The 19,186-nt window shown below is 35.6% G+C and overlaps 2 long non-coding RNA genes across 2 annotated transcripts in view; one reads left to right on the plus strand and one right to left on the minus strand.

The window, feature by feature from the left end:
• LOC148222161 (uncharacterized) overlaps positions 1 to 19,186 on the minus strand; it is a 516,376-nt gene that overhangs the window by 3,573 nt on the left and 493,617 nt on the right. The gene's annotated exons all lie outside the window — the stretch shown is intronic.
• On the plus strand, positions 1,003 to 17,537 carry LOC148222162 (uncharacterized). Its single transcript, XR_015806788.1, has 4 exons — positions 1,003 to 2,615; positions 5,214 to 5,275; positions 8,900 to 9,015; positions 13,666 to 17,537. It is a non-coding gene; the product is annotated as an uncharacterized LOC148222162 (long non-coding RNA).

A 19,186-nucleotide genomic window follows, 5' to 3' on the forward strand; every position in this document is an offset into this window, starting at 1 on the left:
AATGTCTAGATTGAGCCTAGGGAAATTTATTTCATTAATGCTAACTTTTACAGAAATCCCAATATGCACAGAAGTTCCTAGATTGCAAAGCTAGTTAGATGAGAATGCAGAAGCTAAATGTAATTGCTGGGTGGTTATGATAGTTAAATATGTACCGTCAGTTTTGGTTTTTGAAATCCCCGTAGACATCAACCTACTGTTCTAAAGAATACAAAATAACAGAATAATTAATTAAAATGTCTTTAAAACAAGCATTTTGAGTTTACACACTTTCTGCAGATATGTTTGAACCTGTTACAACACAACAACATTGTGTTTGGTTTTTCAGAAAGAGTTAGATAATTTGATGTGTGAAGAGTTAGATAATTTGATCTCTCCTTTTTTTCAGCTTTTGAATGGATGGCAAATTACAAATACATGTGCAGCCATTTTAAGAGTCCATATTGGGTTGTGTTCTGGCAGGCTTTTGTGAAGTGCAACAGTTTTACAATGCTAATGCAGCATTAATGGGCACCCATTTACTGGCTTTCATCAGCTCTGAGCAGAAGGTTCTGATGCAACTTCTTTAAAAATAACCCATTTAGAGATCTGGGTGCAGAAATCTTGGTCACCTGCAGAAATCCTTGCATAGATATATATTATATATATATTTGTGTATATATGTACACACACATCTCCTTGGACAATAACGGGCTCAGGAGGAATAAGACTTGATAATTTTGTTACATAGTGATTTAGTTCCCTGGGTCTGCTGGCAGTTCCTGCCAGGTACATTACTCCACACCTGAAGTTTTGAGCTGCCTCAACCCTATGAAAGCTCTGCAATCCATATCCAGTAAGACAGTAGATAATCAGATGGAGCATAAATAAATTAAAAGTGATTGTGAAATATGCATGGGGCATTTATGAAAAAACATGTTTTCTGCAAGGTAATCTCTGATGGAATTTATAGTACAGTATATCACCAAAGAGAGAAACTGGAGAAAAGGTTAATAACGGGACTAATTATAAATCCAGATATATATAATTCAATGTCCTAAACAGGATCACAGCCTTGCACTTTAAATAAGAAGCTATAAGGGAAATACTCTTTTGGCACCTATTGGTAATTTCTGTAATATTTATGAGTAAACTAGCATTTAATTAATTATTTATAAGTTTCTGACACCCATCTCATTTGTTTGGTATCTAATTTTTATCAGTGGTACTTTGTAGACAAGCAAGTACTTCAGAAAAGCAGAATGCATTGTAAATCTGCAATAGCCTTTGGGAAAATGTATTGAGTATGTAAACCTGACTTAACAAGACATGGGGATATGGGACAGTAAGTTAAACTTACAGTTTTGCTATACTTGAAGTAAATTTTAATGTTTCTGTTATTCATCCTAAGTGCAAAATCTTTAATTTAGATTTTCACTGTGCAGCAATGGATCAGAAACACAGTCATTCTCATGGGAATGAGAACATAAGCACCAGAGAGTTCCCTCATGCTTCTTTTACCTAAGGCTTTTTTATGTTGTTTGTGTATTGGATGGGAAGAGGAGAATCAGTTTCAAACAAACGAATAAAAACTAATGACTAGATGAAAATATAAATGTTTATAAATGAGTGAATTCCGTGCAGTTCTGCTGTTTGCAAACTGATAAGCCCCCATATGGGTTTAGATTTATATATATGCACACACACACATAATAGGGAGCCTTACTTGCTGTAGAAATATTATTACATATCCTGTGGTCTACTAATAGGATGTACATATAGTATAGTAGCTCCCAGAGCTCTGAATTTTAGAATTTGGAAAAATAGGGCCTTAAGCCTATATACTTTTTTAAAAAACTATTATCTGGCTGTGGAAATGCATGGAAAAGGTTTCTGGTGTGAAAATAAATGAGATATGTCAATCTTAGTAGAAAAATGTAGAAATACTATGAGTCATGAGTAGAAATAATAATGAAATATAGACAGAGTTGAAAGATAAATGGAAAAGTGCAGTAATACTTCTTAAAACTGTGTTTTGCCATGCAACATAGCTAAATACTATCTATCTGACCAAATTTTTACAGCTGAAGATAATATTTTGCAGATTTACATGCATTACTTTTTCCCTCTTTCAAATATTTTGGATTGCTATGAATGACACAATTCTCCATTGTTTGATAATTTTACATAGTTGTCACAAAAAGTAACCTTTTTTTTTCAGAGACCTCATCAGAGGTAATTATCCTTTTGCTGGATAACCTATCAAATGCAGAAAGAGCTTCTGTTCCATAAAAGTCTCAGTGGTTGTGGAGAGCAAAGAATTGCAGACATTTATTTTTTCTCAAAACTAGTAAAAGTGACAACTAGCCAAGCCTCTCAGTAACTGCAACTAAATGTGATGGGTTTCAGCCTTTTAGATTCACTGCCAACATTCTTCCTGAATCCTATTCCCTCGTCCTTGCTGGAGATAAAAAGCAGGAGGACCAGAACTGATGGAATGCAAACTGCAAGGGTCAAAGGAGTTACTGCAGCTAGTGGTGCTGGAATCAATCTTTGCTGAGGGGAAATAGAAAAAGTGTGGCCTACTTTGGAGCTCCTGCTTCCTTACTGATGATGATGTGGGAGTAATGCAAAAAGTAAGTAAAGACTGTTATATCACTGTTTGGGAATCAATGACTTAGGAATTGAGCACTAAATTAGATCTATGCAAATTAGGTCTTGCTCCCAGTTTGGCAACTGACCATGTTCCAGACCTTATTTTTTCTTCTGATAGAACAGCACTGACACAAAGAACATTAGTCTCTATTAATGAAAAGTATGTCATGGGAGTGTGAAAAATTCCTATTGTTATTGTGTGAAAGAACAGAAGATAAAAATGTAATAACTTTACAAGTGTAGAAAATAACACTTGATAGTTAGCTACATGAAGAAATGTATAACGTTTATTGTGCAGATTCTTTCGAACTAATATACTATTCTTTTTAAAAGAAATAGTCAGTAATCTATTTTCAAGAAATTTAAATTTTTATTTTCAAATATGACCCCAAAAAATCCCTTCATAAGCCAATCAAACAAAACCAAACTTTGCTTCAGTTGATAATCTCACTCAGGCCTCCTATAAACACAAGCACTAAATCTTTATCTCATTACCTCTTTCCTTGTTAGAGGCTAAATGATACTTCCTTCCATTGTAAGGGAATGAAGAGTATGCATTTTCTGAGCTGCTGAAGCTTGTTATTGAAATTAAGCTTTATGACACTGCTGTTTTCCATACTTGGACCCAGTCTATTGGATTTGTGTGGCTGCGTCCAGAAATAAGAAGGGCAAATGTCAATGCATTTTCAAAACTAAAGGCAAGGAACAGGTTGTTAAATGGGCTGAGTTAAGCAATCTTCTAGAAAGGACAGCCACTAATAAAAGTAGTATTGCTTGTCCTAATGTGCTCCCATTTCTGTGACAGTACAGTCCAAACTCAACAATGTAAATTTTTTTTACATTTGATACCTTTGCATCTTTGTGGTTTTCAGTAAGATTGATTCCTTTAAAAAGGCTGGATGGCAAGCAACATCTCAACCCCTTCACTCATCTTTACATAAAAGGACGTGTATTTCAGTGTTTATGAAGTGGTGAGAAAGTACTGCTTCTATTTTCCAAAGAATTCTTGTCAATTTTCCTTTCCACGTGTTATAAACCATATTGATGTGAATGCCTTCTGAAGTTACTCAGTCAAAAAAGTAATTCATTTCAGTAGAATGATTTCTGAGGCACATCACTGCCCTGTAGACTTTCATCATATTCCTTTCTTCACATGAAAAATGAGTACATTTCTAAACTGCAATTTTAAATATTGAATAAGGCTACTGATATCAATAAGTTTGATTATTCAAGACATGAACTTACGAAGGGTTGAACACTATTATTATCAAGTACAAAGCAAGAGTGTACAGCCTTTTCAATGTAGCTGCAGCACTTTGGAGGATTGAACCCTAAAGAAAGAGGATTAACAGTTTACAGAAACTAAAGTAGAGAGACGGAAGCTGAGATACTGCATAAACCCAATATTTGACCCTTTAGATTATTTAGATATCTTAATTTAGAAATATGTACTTAATTTCTATTAAAAATGCATTCAAGCAATGATCAATATTTTTTACCATTTTAGCCATATATCACATCTATTTTATAGTGCTCATATTCCCTTGGATCAAGGTGTTGTCAGGATATTTAACACTTCATTAATACACAGTATTAGCGTGTAATAACAGGTTATACTGACAACAACATGCACTTTGCAATTTGACAACATTCATTTAGAATTAGTAACAGAGGCTGAGCTAGGAAGCAATTATATTATAAATGGGATGGCAGGGAAAACCAGATTTTTTGTACTTTATTAATAAACTTAATGCACAGATGTTAAGGACCTGAGGAGCTTATATATTACCTTCATATTTTTACATAACTGCTATGGAAGTAGAAGACAAAGGAAATTAGACGTGTGATCACAACCCTAGTTGCCTCTGCAGTTTGTCTGTATTTTACTGTGCTAATTCTAGGGGAAAGAAAAAAAAAGTTTAGCACTATATCCTGTCAGTTTTCCATCTGAGTTTCTTTCTTTAAAAGTCAAATGAAATTCTGATGAGTAATGGGCACATATCTATCTGCCATATACGTATCATCTTGGAGCATGAATGTTTTAACTAAAAAAATGTCATTTTTTTGAGCAGTTTGGTAAATAGCAAATGCACTTGTTTTGAATTAGGATTTTTGCTCTGTAAATTGATTTCAACATACTTAATATGTGCTTTGATTCTTACAGCTCTTTATCTGCTCCTTTATTTCAATAGAGTTTTCTTTTTCAAGGAGTACACACTGTGGATGTTTTGCAGGGTATTCTGATTCATCTGATTCTAGTGTGCTTTCCTATTCAGACAGTTGTCACAATTTGAAAATTCATTTTCTTTTCATCGAGAGCTTTCTCTTTCCATGGGGTATAATTTTATTTACTGTTCCCTTTTCTTTTGCCCTCTCTTTCTTGTTCTTTTTGATAACTCAGTTCAAGGAAGCAGCACTTTATTTAATGCTGTTGTCAACCATGGCTGAATATATTACTACAGTGTAAATAATTCCACTTTCATGAAACACTAGAGGAATTGTAATCATACAAATTCTGTTAAATCAATAACTTGAAATAACTTGATTGAATGACAGAAAACAATATTCTTTCATTTCAGTAATCTAGAACCTAAAAATTTGATAGCAACACATCATAAGCCCTGATGAGCCTTGTTTGCAGGTGAGTGTATAAAGGCAAATAGAGAGCACGTAAAATCTCATCTCACATTGTTTGCTTGGGCTGGTTTATGCTTTAGGGGAGTTGCTTCAATTTGTGTGTCTGAGAAAGTAAGACACAGAAAAATGGTTGCCTAAGTAACACTGGGGCATTTTATGCCTTGCCACTGTGACTCCAGATTACCCTACTTTACTGTAAAAAAATTTTTTTAATGTTGCCTGTTTATCAGGGTCAAAATTAACTTAAGATCAACATCAAACCTCATAATGTAATCAAAGATTGTCAAGTAAGAAAATGTCATAATTTATTCGTTTTTAAAATCCCAGTATTTTTAAATTGTATCACCAATTTTATCTTCCCTTAAGGAACACTATACAGAAGGAAATACTTCGTCATTAAAAATTTTAAGGTAGCATCTGGATAGGACTGTTTCTAAGGCTTTTACTTTGGCAGGAGACTGCAGAACTGCAAATGAAGGCCTAAGTTTTGAGAAGAGATTATACAAACCTCTTTAAAGCTTGGATTTTCATCCCCTGTGTTTCTGTATTTTGCCTAGAATTCTGGCCTTTGTGTTGCTGTTCAGCTAATTAACTTAATTCTTTCCAATTAACTGTAATTGGAAAGAATTCATCAAAAATTGCAATTGCATTTCTGATCCAATATCTAAAATAAAATTCAGTTCAGTTTCTTCAGTTTTTGTTGGTCTGACTGGGAGAAACACAGCAGGAAAATTATTTTTGTCACAGAAATATGCACAGGAAGCAGTATCACTGGGTAAGCAAACATCAAATTTGTAATGACCTGGATACATTCCTACATTGATAAACGCATAATAAATTCTACAGCTCACCAAAACAATGGTGGCTTTTAAAGTTAAATTCTTGCATGTATCACAGTTTCCCTTTAGCTTTTGAACAAAGGTTTGCCTTGCAGTCTGCAGTCCTCTTGAAAAATAATGCTGATCTGCATTATGTATCCTCAGAATAAATAAGTTTAACCTGTATCTTGCTCATGTTGTGAGTAGTTCTACTGCCACCAAAATCTTCAGTAGCTCTGTCAAGTTCTCTGGTAGTCTGAGTCATGTTTACTCCATATTTTCAAAGGGTTTTTCTAACTGATATGATAGACAAAAGAAAAGGCATAACAAGCAAGGAGAGGTTTATACTAGCAGCTATCTTTTGGAAGGTACAGGCTGTTTTATTCTTTAACGTTCTACAGACATTAATCTGCTTATTACAAGATTTCCCATTATTCTCTGAGAGCCATTGAAAGAAGATGTCTTTACAATACAAGCTATTAATATCCATTTCCATGTACCATGAGTCTCTCAATAGTGTGTGTGTTTAGGTAGTTAGACTACATCAGAATAGGAAATCAGTATGAAAGAAAGGAGTCTCCTTCTTCCTAAGAGTGAACATTGATTCTCATCTTTGATCGTGAGAACATGTTTCAGTTTATGGTTGGAAGACCAGCTCATTTTCTTCTAGTACTGATAGAAGCTATCCATCTCTGCTCTGGGAGCCACACATCTGCACCTTCAGACAGAATGTTCTGTCAATTGGTTAAGGCAGCTGTGATGGAAATTTTTATCCAGAGGACATTTCAAATACAGAACAGCAGCCCCATGCTGACATCAGACATAAGTGCAGCTGAAGCCATGCAGCTGGCAGAAACGTGCCTCCCCACTACCTCTAGCCATGGCATGCCACCAGCTCTTGTAACAACAGTCCTGTCCATAAAAGCTGCTTCTCAGGGGCGAAATGGACTGCCTTTACATTCTTTTTCTACTGTGTGGTAGACAAATAACTGACTATTAAATAAAATAGTTTAGATTGTACTGTGCAAAGAAAATTAGTAATTCTTGTCAGTGGTCTTCAGCTGTAGTCAAATAAACATAATTTCATGTGCCCCATCTGGCCACAACCAATTGTATCACAGCAATGCTTAGTGATGAATATATCCACATCATTAATACCATTAATACCATAGTAACTACTATTAAGAGAAGGCTTCATTAGCAGCTCTGAGAAGGAGTGAAGGATATAGAAGAGGACTCCAAGAAACGTGATCCTGTTTTTTAAGCAATGACATTTGAAGATCATGGCATGGTAGCACTGAGAAAACTGCAATGCCGTGTCTGCTCCCCAAGCAGGCAGATCTTTTGGTGCTGTGAATTTAGACTTCTCTCACAGCACTAAAATTTTAGATTACTATATCATCTAAGATAAGCTTCAATCTATAAATATAAATAAGTCCTTTAGCTTGATATAGCAGCAATGAATATTGAGAATCTTTCCATTACTATACTCAGTTTATTCCTTTTTGTTATCTAAGAATTCTGATCTGTATGCCTTTGCTCTACTGAGTAGATGTATTCCAGTATTCATAGCATTTTGATAAGTCTAATTTTAAAATCTATTTGTTACATCTCTTTCTCCCCCTCCCCACCTAAATTTGTCAATTTCATGGAAAATATAACACTGCAACCCTGAGTTAAAAGATGAACATACAAAATAGTTATTGTGCAGCAATATATTTACACAGCATTATCTGTGGTTGGCCTCTGAGTCACCCCAAATTAAGGCCCCATTTTTGCTGTGCACTGAGCACAGTAGAAGAGTATCTTGGGACTTAAGACAATCTCAAGCAAACCCGCAGGTATGAGATGCAGAACTACCTTACCATTTGATGCCTTGCTTCACATTTATTATTTGAGAGAAATGGATCTCTATGGATAGACATGGAAATCCCATGAGTGGCATGATCCAGCACAGGACATACACGGTGGAATCTCCTGGACTCTCCTCTACTCCTGTCACTCCACCTCCAGGTTCTCTCCTGTGCTTTTTCACCTCTCCCCTATCCCAGCATCCCAGGTGTAGCATAAAACATTTTACAAGTCACTGATATGGAAGCAAGATGAAGATGTTCTGGCATACAGAGAAACCCCACCTGCAGCACACACCAGACCATTCCTGCAGCACATACTTTGGCCTCTCCCCAGTCACTCTCAGCCATGTCTTTCTATCCATCACCTGATATTTCAGGCACTGTATTTCAATGTATCATTCAATGCTAAAATGCTTACATTCACTTCAACCATTGTGGAAGGTGCAGGATTTGGTCACAACTGCTCATAAGATTCCAACATTACAATACTAAAAATATCAGCTGTGCAGAAAAGCTTATACAGAGAAAATTAATGACTTGACAGGTTTTCAAAGTACTTGAAAAATTATAATTCCACTAACACTTAATCTGTATATAATTTTTTCCAGAAGCATTCAGATTTTGCTGATATCAGAAGCTGATATCAAGATCATAAGGTGAAGTGCATCCAATACCAGTAAAATTGATGCAAAAGGGACTGATCTAAAGGATATATCACAAAGGAAAAAATAGTTTCTTTTTTTATACATTGTTCAAATACAGAATGCTTTTTAAAAGACATTTATTTCAAGTCCAGCTCACCAACAATATCTCAGGCTATCAAGACTTAACTATTATTTCTTTCTTTTTTATTCAGCTATGCCTCAACACTATTTTATTTTATCCTTAGCTGACTGAAAGCTTTGTGTATTCCTCTAAACTCCATCTGTATACTAATACTGTCATGTCTGTTTTCAGGTTTTCAAGCTTGCTGCTAATGGAGACTTTTTCTGGACATTCTGTACAGCATTTTCCATTTTAGTGGTAATGCTATTGACCTAAGAGTTTCCATCATGCACTAAAAAGTATTACAGGTATAGATCTCTATTTCTTTGTGAAGATCCATAATACTCCATGCCAAAAAAATTCTCAAAGTCATGAAAAAATTACACAATAATGTTCCTATACCAAAAGAGAAAGTCTTTCTAAAAGTGCAAAAGTAATATAAGTTATTAAAAATTTTATTAAAATATTACTGAAGTATTAGTGCAAGACTGTGAGTAGCTATTTTAAGAAATAACTCGGGGATATTTTTAGATACCCAGCCGTCTAAGATGGAGCTTTAAGTACTCATATCACATAAAGTTAATATTCTTGTACTATAAAATCTCAATAATAGTGAGAAACAGGAAATGGGGAAGGACAGTACACTCTTTCAATTTAATCCAAGTATTCCTAAAGGGAATTTCATATTAAATTTGGCAAGAGTTGTCTGGCATTTAAACTAGATGCAAAATTATGAATGCAAACTTTCATGCCACTTGAGAATAAATACAGGATATACATATGCTTTATTTGAACCCAGTTATAGTAGTAAAACTTATTAAAATTTGAATTATATTAGTATCAATGAAGTTTTAATGGAGTCAAAACCAAAATGTGGATTCTCGTTGGAGTTCTGCCATAGAGATATTTAGGGTCAATACCACAGCAGGAATAAGGAGTCATGTCTATTCATAGCTCTAAGGATCCCACAAAGATTTGTCTGGGAAACACAACAGTGAATCACATTGGAAGCAGCAGATGCCAGAGGTTCATTAATTAGATGCCTAGAGAGGCTAACTGTAACAGAGGTTAGACAGTGTTAAAGGAATAAAGTGGTTATTTATTGGAAGGCCTTGAAAGGATACACCTTGGGCAGTACAAGAACCTGGCTGAGGCTACACCCAAGATGGACAATGGATCACATGTTTTCTCACTTTTATAAGTTTTGGTCCATCTACATATTGGGGTTAATTGTCTAATTACAGCTCCAGGTTATGCAGTTCCATCCTCCCAGATTGCTCTCCTCAATTTGCTGCTGTTTGCAAAGCTGCAATGGTGTTCTTGGTTTTCAGGCTGGAAAAGGATTGTTTTGTCTAAGTAAACAGTGAAGAGAACTTGCTAACACTATATGAAGTTTAGAGTCACACTAAGGCAGTACAGAATCTGAAAAATATGAAAGCTAAAACTTAAGGCCACAATTTCATAGGAATAAACCTACTAATCTTTCCATATATCATTTCTCATAAAGAATATGGAAGAGAATTGTGGAAACACAGATTTACCAACTTTTAATGTTGGAAGATCATGCATAGAGATGTAATTCAGCTCTGAGTGTGTCAGGCTTAACTTTGAATGACCTGTTTTTGGCCAAATGTGTCACAACTTTAATGTTATTTAAATGCGGGGTGTTTCGTGTGTGAATATTAGCAAAGCACTTGCTGCTTTAGATAAGCAGATGACATTCCATTCCTCTTCGTTTCCCTCATTAAAGCAAAGAAGTTGAATATTAATGAGTGTGGAGAATTATGTTGTCATGCATGCTAGTCTAGAAAATATAAATTCATCTCATAAAAAAGTCAAAGGATCAAAGAAGGTTTTTACTGTTAATTGGAAACAAAGTGTCAATGGTGTCCTGATTTAAAGGGCACTCAAGAAGGATAAGGGAGGGGCGGGGCTTTTTCTTTTCTAAAAAAACCCCAGAATTAAGGTAGGAGTTATTAGTATTTTTTTACTAAAATCCTTTTTGTTGCTTGTGGCATTCAATGTGGCATTTCCAATGTTCAAAATAATACTAAAAACAATAAATATATTCTTGCAAACATCAATATTAATAAAAGTAATATTTTTATTGCCAAGAGCACTTTGCTTTTAAATCTACACATTTAATGCAACTAGTATGTTTTCATTGTTCTCTTGGTAAGTAAGCTTAAAAATAGCACATTTAGCTTGTGGCTAATTAATAGACAGAATATAACAGAGGATAATTTCCATATTTTGCATTCTTGTGCTCATTGCAGAACCAAAAATTGAGCCTGTGCTTCTTTAGCAAGCCTAGAAATGCTGGATTTCTTGCACACACATGTGCACACAGAAGAGCAATAGAGTGAGGGAATAATATTTTAAATTAAATATGCAAACTGTAAACTCTAAGGGATAGACCTCACTTTTCTGATGAGACAACCTCTGTACCTTTACAAAACATAAGGTCATTACTCTGGTTTCCTCAAATATTACTTACAGAAGTCTTCAGATACACCTTAAAAAAGGCTCTTATTCTTTACTGCAGCAACAGTAGATGTTAATTCTTACTTTTATATGAACAGAAATTTGATAAAAATGGTGAAAACCTATTGTTTACATTCACCCTAAAATGCAGTGCTAAAATCAAGTGAGTATTGACAAACCTATCTGAAACCTTCCTGGTCCTTTTTATATGACCTCAAATTTTATTGAGATCATATAAAAAGATTTATTTATACTTTATAAATACTTTATATTTGTACTTTTATAAATACTTTATAAAAAGTATTTACATGGTAAAATCCAAACAAAACTATTCAGTATGCTCTTCCACATGCCTCAGCTGAAATACTCTGAGAATAAATTAATAACATTTCTCAGTTCTTGATTTTACTAGAATACCTGTTTATAACATCAAGATTTAATTAAAGTGAAATAGAATAGAATAAAAACAGAAAAATAGCATAAAAATACGATACTACAAATCATTACTGCTTAGAACAGAGTCATGTGAACGTTTCTTCTGTAGTAATGGAATTTACATGATTGCAAGTGCAGTGGGTGTCATTAAAATTTTAACATTTGCCACCTTTTGTCATTGTAATTCTGCATATAGTCAGGGGCAATGAATTTGGAGGTCTTAAAGCATCTGCTGTTTCTATATAAGTTGCAAATTTTATTTCATTATAAAATAATTTGAATGTTTTGCTGATAGGATTATTCTGCTGCCTGAGCTTGCTGCTGTCACTTTTCTTTGAACATAGACCCTCTGGGGCAAAGTAACCCCAACGAATTATTCCATTACTATTGTTCAAAACCAGGACATTTGTTTGTCATTTTAAAGTTTCAACTCCATTCCATTAAGCTTGCAAAATAGCCAGTCAGTGAAAAAAGTCCCTTCTTAAAGACATGAATGCATGGGGAATATTTTAGTATATATATGAGTAATCACTCCTTCATCTCTAGGTAAGCTGTAGGCAGGAGTTAATTGCTCAGCTCTCAGAAACAGGACTTTTCTGCATGGCTGGGTGGGGAATAGCCCTGTGCCTGTAAAGCCATTCAACCAGAGTCATTAATTGCAGCATGACATGAAACAAAATCTAATGTGGTTTCAGATTGATGGGAAATTAGTAGTTTTTTCTTGTCATCACATGAGACATGGAATCATGGAATCATTTTGGTTGGAAAAGACATTTAAGATCACCAAGTCCATAGAAAAACATGAAAGCCAAGCCCAAACTGGAGAGCTTAGGGATCCATGCTGAGGAGCAGAAGTTTTTAGGCTCTACTCTTGGATCAGGAACTGCTGGGTCACAGGGAGGAGGCAGGGTGGCTCAGTGGGCATAGGCTGAGCCAGGACAAAGCCATGGAGACACAGCTGCTCAAACACCACCATTCCAGATGAGCAGCCTGCATTGTCCTGTAAGGAAGGAGACAGGAGCACCAGCTTTCTGCAGGGATTGACATGTATTCTGAAGTTACATCTCACGTGTTAGGTCTAGATGGTAACCAAGGCTTCAGCACCAATGTCTAATCATGGCAGGACAAACAAATGCTCTGACTTCTCCAGGAGGGCCCTGATACCACAGTTCTCTGATAAAAGGATTTTCAAAGTTTAGACTTCAAAATATACTTTTCTATTCAGCTCCAGGGAAAAGATTAACAAAAAAAGATAGTTGTTAACTGAACAAGAATGTTACATGAACTTCTTCAGTTACTGCTTTCATACATTTGTTTAGATTTAAATATATAATTCACGAGATCAGTGTAGTTAGAAATGTAAAAGATCTTTTAGATCACCTCATCCATCTTTACCAGCACAGCATAATTTTCATCTCTGTGTTGTCTGTTTTCTCTTTAAACCTTGAAAATCTCTAAGTCATGTAGGGGTAATCAACTGAGTGCTTAGCAGAAATGTTATTTGCAGATGATAATCACAAGCCAAGGAAAGGCAACACGGCAATACACACTAAATTTATGAATTTGTTTTGTCCATCACAAAATAGCAATAGCTCTTGGTGTTGAGTGAAGTCAAGTACTACACAAGTATTCCTACCATTCATGGGGCTGATATGTTTTGTCTACAATATGCTGCATAGAATGGTGTTTACTATTTGAATTTTGCCTAGGAAAACTAATTCATGATGGTGGCAGTGAGAGCAGTCATGCTGTCAGGAAATTTGTCAGGAAATATAACCCAGAACTCCCCAACACTGTAATTTACTGTAGAAACACAATACAGGAGATATGTCCACAAGCACACACAGGAGGGCTATTTGTGGAGGCACTTATTAAGAATAGTGAGAGTTTCTCCAACTCAGTGTGCTGCTTGTCTGACATGTGTTCAAATCACTTGAAGTGACTATAATAATATATAAGATCTATATAGGAATTTTTTTTTTTATGTAGAAGTACCCAGATCTGCTACTGAATCACAAAAAAACATTTGTGTGTTACAGGTGAAGAAGATAACAGCCCTGGATATGCTGAGAGCTGCCCCTTAGACAGAAGTGAACCAGAACAGATAGCTATGACTTGCAAAAATTCAAAACTGCTTTCAGACAACTCTTAACTTAGCACAGCCTTCTTCAAGACACTGAGGAAACCCTAAATCTTTTTTATCAATTTAGTTTTAAGTATTATTTGTGTGTATATATGTCTATGAACATGAAAGTACATTTTTATTTTAATGACTTTTCTTATTATGAAGGAAAAAGTCTGAAACCAAATGTTAATAGATGGGGTTTTTTAAGTCTGAAAGGTCTGAAAAAAATGCCTTGGAGCTTTCTACACTTTCCTAATGCAGCAAAGTCTTAAGAACTTAATGAGAACAATTAAAACATCAATATTGTCAATAATGGTACTTCAGAGCATTTTCACAGAGACCTCTGACTACTGAGTTGTCCGCAGTCTGAAAGAGTGACAAATTCTAGAGTGAGGAGAGCAGAAAATGCTATCTAATAAAACCTGCTGGGACAACATAAGCTTTGTTGAATATGTATTTAAAATTCAGACAACCACTAAAACCTCTGCCTTAAAGAACTTAAAGGAAGGGGCACCTTTTCCAACTTCCAAAATCCCCTTGCCAGAGCCAGCTGTCAAAGGCTCTAGCTATGGATTTTCAGCTTTTATCTATCTTTTTGGAAACAAACAACTCCCCAGTTGTCTGTGGAGTACTCTAATTAATGAAAGTTCATGCATTTATTCTGCATAGTATATAAACCTACTCACAAAACAAAGCAGAACAAGGTTCATCACATCACTCTCAGTCTGAATTTTCCATCACTGGAAAGCAGGAGAGGTAAGATCAGTTGACAGATTCAGGGCATGGGACTGACAGTCGAGGAGGGGAATGGGGGCCCAAAGAGCTCGTGCAGTTTTCTGTCCTTGGAGATTTTCAAGACCCCACAATAAAAATCCTTGAGCTGCCTGACTGAACCTTGAGCTTTCTCAGCAGGAAGGTGGACAGGGCGTGAGCTTCTGAGCTCTTTGAACATGATCCTGCCTACCATCCGTGCACTTTTTGTCTTCGTGTTCAAACTGGTTTTAAAACAGCAACTATCCACACAACAAAGAATAATTAAGATGAGTGATAAGTAGACTCAGTTATCAAGGTTTAAAACAACTCAGATGTTGCCTGAATACCCTCTTGAACAGCTTTGATCACCCTCCTATTTCTAGGAGTCTCTTCATTTTATGATTATAAAGTCCATCAAGATGAAACACACTCCATGAATGCCATGTATATTCATTTTTCTTATATTTTAACCTAGTAGATGGATCAACAATGACACAGTTTACTTTCATGACAGATAGCTGCTAATTTTTTTCTGCCTCATGGAAACATGCAGCTGATCTTAATGTACTGCAGTGTTTTATTTTCTAGTTTTATCATGTCAGATACCTCTCTCCTATTAATTCAGGACATCAAAATCTATGCCAGTATGCAAAGGATTCAGAAATACTCCACTAATTATTTTATGTGTAAATCTACAATTTGAGGGTAAATCAAACAACCAGAGCACAAAGACTCTGTGATGCAGCATTGGTATGCAGAAATAATCAGGTTTATAACCCGGAGTATGACTAGAGATTATAAGGATTTAAAAACAAAAGTAAGGATATAGAATTTCCTCCAATGAATCTTACACAAGTACTAATGCAATCTCATTTGTTTTAAGTTTATGCTATAGTTTTCCTTTTTAGTTTGTAAAGAAAAACGCATCTGAGAATATTAATTTTCTTCTCTACCAGTCTTTATTTGATTTATTAATATATTAGATTTATTAGTATCAGCATTCTAACTTAAGGAACAATATAAGGCATTACATAATGAATGCAACAATGAGATTGCTGTTTAAAGAGTGAAAAATTTCCCTTCCGTATCAAAACTTGGATATCCCTTCAAAAAGGCTAAATTTATAAAGGCAGTGAAATAGTTCTCCCTCCACTTCCTTCAGTACAGTTATATAGAAGATGAAAGGAAAATATGGGGTCCATAACAGAGCAAGACTACATTTAATAGAAACAACAACAAAACTATGCAGTGCATGTTAGAATTTGAAGAACATATTTAGCTTAACATAGCTTTAATAATGAAGTTTCAGGTGTTCTGAAACTTGCTGTTGAGATCTGTTGAGAATCCCAGCTCTAACACTGCCCATACCCTCTGCCCTGGAGGCAAGACAAACATCTTACAGAAACTTTCTCTCCTCTTTAGTCTATTCATGTCAAATTATGCTTTGCAGCCTGTCTATGTGAAGTGGGGAAAGGGGAACACTAACAGAAGGAGGAAAAGGAGAAGGTTGACTACATGTAAACAAATTATTTTTCTCTCAAGATCCTTGCAGTAACAGAAATAATTGTTTCATTTCATGAAATTCAGGAACTCCTCCAAATAACAGTTTATCCCTGGTCTCATAGCAATGTTTGAGAAGCACAGGTGGAGACTGAACCAACTCCCTTTTAAGTTCATCTCATCATGCTACAGCCCGAAATCTCATACACAGCTTCAAATGAGGTTCTCTTCAACCAAACACCAAACTGACCCATAGTTACACTATGAAATCACATGAGATGTTCAGACCAGGATGGAAAGTCTGCAGAGCTAGAGAGACTTAGCTCCTTAAAATTATGTTGCACTTGTATAGAGAGTGATCCAATTGAAACTGGGATACTGATGTGATCTGTTTCTGCGGTTACATCAAAATACATTTCTTGGAAAGAGTTCCTCCAGACCTTTCCTTTTGAGCACTCATAAGACATTGATTGACTTAAGAGCAGAAAAGATACCAGAGGACAGCAAAGCCAGGTACAAGATGATCAGCCTGGAAATATGGACTCTAAAATTTCCTAAACCAGAGGTCGTACCAAAGTTTTCTCCAGGAGTGTACTAGGAGAGTTGTTCTGTAGACTAGAGGATGTCAATAATAGGTAAAGGATGTGAGCAGTGGAATGAATGGGCCTTGAGCACAGGCTCAAACTTGGTCCTCCATCACTCTGAAAAATGTAGCTTGTGAACATGTTCCTGTGAACACACCATCCATGCACATACAGACTTATTACCGATGTTCTTGGGACTCATAAGCAGAACAAAGACTGTGTCCCTTAGATTTGACAATCTGTATCAGAAAAAGAAGGTTTAACTAGGAACGTATCTGTTTCTGACAAGAGAATGATGGATAGAGCCCCTTTATTCACACTGACAGAAATATCTTTGTTGATAAGCCTCGTGTTTTGCAAAAGAGAAGCAATGGTGAGTACCTAGCTTTACATACGTGAGGTGAAATATTGTATTTTAGACTGGAATGTATAATTTCATCGATTATGAGTTTTGTTTAATGACTGACTGCAAAACTGATATTTCAGGGTTTAGCATTTCAATGATTTATGGACTTGTCAGTGCAGTTTTAATATGCTCTATGTGCATAGATGTTTCTGCAGTTGTGACATGCTATAAAAAATCACAATGGTCAATTGCCCTCCAGTGCTTTTCATGACAAGTCTGTGGCAGAAAAGTTAAGGGATTGTGGAGCTTCAATGACTAGCAGGGATAGTTTAGTCATTAACTTGTGATTTTTTATTGTTACCAGTGCTTGGAGCCCCCTGTGCTTCCAAAGGTGTCAAGAACAGAAAGATTAATTGAAATTAAAAAAGACAGAAAATTCAACTGAAAGCATTGCAATAATAACACCTTTTATATGTACAGACCTGACTTTCTGATACCTAATTTTGGGCTAAAATTCTCCAATAGCTAAATAGAAACAACCTTAGAAACAAATCTCCCTTATACCTTTTCAAAATTATTTTCTCCTAACTGGAAAACTGACTCCTCAAAAATCCCAAGTAGGATTGGTCAGAATAAGTGGATTTTGTTGTTCATGAAGTATGGCACTTACAGTAAGGTGCTGCTCTCCTGGTTTGGGGTCCAATCAGAGTGGGGAAGAACCAGCATCTATAGCAGTGCTGCTTAATACAGGCATATCTGTATAATCTTTTGACACACATTTCAACAAAACCTGAATAAATTTAAATTTCAAAGCACCCTCTGTTCTCAGAAGCAGCACTCACTAGATCCTAAGACTCCTGACAGCTAAAGATCTGGTCTTTAGTTTTTGTTTGTTTTAATGTTTATTTTTATCCTTCTGTTCCATTCATAAAATTTTCAAAGTTGTGTTCACTACCTATAATTTTGGTTTGCTTGGAATACTTTTGTCTCACCCTAGGCCTGTGAAAGAACAGAGAATGGTGATATCACATTGTTATGAGGCAGATCAGGGGTAATGTAGTCAGCTTGGTCGCTTATTGGGAATTTACATAATTTATTCTGCCTTCTTCCTACCTTCAAATTATTTCTCAGTCAGTCACCGTTTTCATGTTTTGTTTGACAGACTTATTTTCAGTCTAACTGAGGTCATTAAATTGCAAAGGAAACTAATGAGTGTGAGCACTACAACACTCCCACACAGACAGGCTCTTCCAACTGGGTGCCTACATGGCACACAAAGCCCTCACATAACTCTACCAGATTTGTTGAGCAACACTGATGTATCAGAACAATACTTTGCTTTAAAAAAAGCTCTTCTTTCCTATACATGTAAGTAAGAATACAAGTAAACAAAACTAAATTGTAAAAGTTGAGATCTATTCTTAGAGAATGTTTGGCAAATGAAGTCAATGTCTAAAATTGATGCTTCTGCTACAGGGTGTTGTTAGGTAGCTCCTAACAAGCAAATAAAAACCAAGAATTTAGCAGTTTTTTCCCACTGCTTAATTGACTGATTTATCCAAAGGAGTAATATTAAAAGGACATTCACACACATACACACACACAAAGGAGAGAAAGAAAAAAAGAAAAAAGAGAAAAAGAGCTGAGTTTCATCATGATCCTAGTATATACCTCCTCTTCCACAGCATGGAACCATCAGCAAGTCTGCCTGTTGTATTGCTGTCAATACCCTGACCCTTAAAGCCTTCCAATTTCTCCATGGACCCTGCATGCCTCTCTATAAAGCTCAGGTTGAAGAACACCTGAGAAATCAGCTGTTTATTTCAAGACTGTGAAATTCAATGACCATGGGATACTTAAGCCTGGATATCTCTTCCAGTTTTATTATTAGCTTCCAGTTTTATAATTAGCTACCTACATTACCAGGGGCTTTCAGTACCACTGCTGCTACTACTACTAATCTGTGAGTTTTAAGAAATAGTTTTAGGAACTTGCTATTTAAGAACTTCATTAGAGAGAAGCAAAACAACAAAGTAACTAACTTCTCTGATGTTTACTATCCTAAACAGTCAACATCTTACTTCATAATTTATCTTCTATAAAAAGAAAATCAACAACTTTAGCTTAAATTTAGCTGTGAAAAATAGACAAGCCTTAAAAAAATTACTATGAGTAGGCAAACACATGGCAACAGATTTTAGCTCAACTAGAATATGAACAAACTCCCATATGGTTGCATGAGCAATCATGAC

The sequence above is a fragment of the Sturnus vulgaris genome, chromosome 14 (genome assembly GCF_052056855.1).
Source record: "Sturnus vulgaris isolate bStuVul1 chromosome 14, bStuVul1.hap1, whole genome shotgun sequence".
In the NCBI taxonomy this organism is placed as follows: domain Eukaryota; kingdom Metazoa; phylum Chordata; class Aves; order Passeriformes; family Sturnidae; genus Sturnus; species Sturnus vulgaris.